Source organism: Oratosquilla oratoria, chromosome 23, assembly GCF_046742065.1.
Source record: "Oratosquilla oratoria isolate Oo_2021 chromosome 23, ASM4674206v1, whole genome shotgun sequence".
Classification (NCBI taxonomy): domain Eukaryota; kingdom Metazoa; phylum Arthropoda; class Malacostraca; order Stomatopoda; family Squillidae; genus Oratosquilla; species Oratosquilla oratoria.
In genome coordinates this window covers 43,908,463-43,910,962 of record NC_134799.1, presented here as the reverse complement: position 1 = coordinate 43,910,962, position 2,500 = coordinate 43,908,463, and the positions used below count along the sequence as shown (strand labels likewise).

At 30.2% G+C, this 2,500-nt stretch overlaps 1 protein-coding gene across 3 annotated transcripts in view; it reads left to right on the top strand.

The window, feature by feature from the left end:
* Window positions 1-2,500, top strand: part of LOC143038098 (hemicentin-1-like) — a 492,977-nt gene that overhangs the window by 65,452 nt on the left and 425,025 nt on the right. The window lies entirely within an intron of this gene.

The window sequence follows — 2,500 nt, the reverse complement described above, 5'->3', positions numbered from 1 at the left end:
AGAAAATGACACATTGTGGCATATCATTTGTTGGCGTTTCACCTCGCAAGTATAGTTGTTTCACTTTACGTCTGTTAACAGAACAATAAAGTTGATCATTTCAGGTTCAATATTTGAAGTTTTGCTAATTCTATGGGTCTCTTGTAATGGAAATTATTATTTTTTATTTAGAAAAAAACATCGTAGATATTCTTAGAAAATTGAGCTTTCAAGCGTATTATTTCATGTCGTACTTGATTCACAGATTTCTGTTAATAGACCACTAAAGTTTATGTTTTCAGATTCTTAGAATTTTTTTTCAATTTTTGGCATATCTAGGAATGGAATTGATTACCTTTCTTTAGAAAAATTGGTCTCGATATTTTTAGGAAATGGAGCATTGTGGCTTATCAATTCTTGTAACATTTTTTTATAAGTGTTGTAATTATCCTTTATGTCTGTAACAAATTATCATAAATCACAAAGACAAGGGCAACGAGTGTCTACATTTAATAACCAGGTTAAAAATATAACAAGAATATACAGAAACGAACACGCAAGCAAGTAAATCAATAACACAACAAATTGGCTGTTATTAGAAGATCATTTTTAGATACTTCTCCAGCTCACTCGTAAAATATCGAAGTGTATTACATTCCATCACTTATGAGGAAAGCTTATTTCGTTAATATCACATATCCTACAACATATCATCATCATCATCATCATCTGCCCTTTCGTCAAAGAACCATAAGAAAATAAAGTTTGCATGCATGACGTAAGGCTGGGCAAATACTAATTACGCAATTCCTAAGATACGACTAGGCAATATAGCTCAATTGAAAGCTAGGAATCGCTTTGGGGAACACTGTTGTGCCATTCCAATGATAAAGGAACCAATTTTCTAGAAAAGGAATATCAAAACGGGCGAAATAGAAATAGGTGGATGAAATGCGTTTCGTTACGATGTGGGCTAATTAGACTCTTGGGAAGAATGGACAGTCAATCTACTAATACCTGCTCTCTCTCCATGAAATATAGCAAGGCCACATGCATATATAATTTCAAAACGAGGAAGGTGGAACAAATTGCATGACGTCACAGGCGAGATTTTTGCAATATTTCGTGTAGTTCTTATGAACTTAGATATAATGAGGAAATTTTATTCATACGTACATACATACATTACATAACACATACATACATATTATATACATACATACATACATAATACATACATATTATATACATACATACATACATGCATACATACATACATACATACATTCACAAACATATGCATACATACATACATGCATATATACATATATATATATATGTATTTATGTATATATATACATATATATATATATATATATATATTCTCGGACATACATACATTCATACATACATACATACATTACATATATACATACATACAGTACATACTTACATTCAAAAATGCCAACATACATACTTATATATATATATATATATATATAAATATATATACATATATATATTATATATATATAAATATATATACATATATATATAAATATATATACATATATATATAAATATATATACATGTATATATATATATATAATATAAATATATATACATGTATATATATATATATATGTGTATGTGTGTGTGTGTGTGTGTGTGTGTGTGTGTGTGTGTGTGTGTGTGTGTGTGTGTGCGAGTATATGTGCATGAGTGTATGTGTTTTGTATTTAAGCACATATTTGTATGTGTATATCACCATTCGCGTAAAAGTCGAAATAAAGTTGACGTAAATCGTATCTATTTGATATCCATTTCAATATTGCACAAGACGACATGAAACTAGGTCAAAACTATACTATATCAAATATTCTAGAATAAAAGTAAACAACACTAAGCGGCAAGAACACGTATTTGACTGGCACATTCCATTGAAGTGGAAGGCAATGGTTGGGTGCCCTTGTCTTTTGGGTAAAACATGAAGCCTCGACCTGTCACCAGCACTTCGTCATACAAAGGATCTCCAGGTCTCGTGGGGATCCAGAAGATCTCGAAAATATTTGTGGGCCCGCCAGGAGCCAGTGTCTTCCTTCTCTCAAGTAAACTTGAGCTTTTCTTTAATGGTTGTGACTCTTCTTCTTTCGTCTCTCATATCCCCTACACGCACCAACTCTCCCTTTCTATATGTGCATATATATATATATATTATATATATATATATATGTATATATATATATAAATGTCTATATATATACATGTATATATATATTATATATATATATATAATGTATATTCATAATATATATATACATATATATATATGTATATATATGTTGAAGCGTGGCAGATCATTTCTAAGGCATACTCTGTTAAAAACGACAGCAAAAGAGTTGGTAATTAACTTTTTTCGTGAGCTCTTAATTTTTCGAAAAGTAGATTTCTGGTAGGGGGAGAGGGAGTGAATCAAATTTCCAAGACTGTATTTTTGTGATTATTACAATCTTTGCGTTT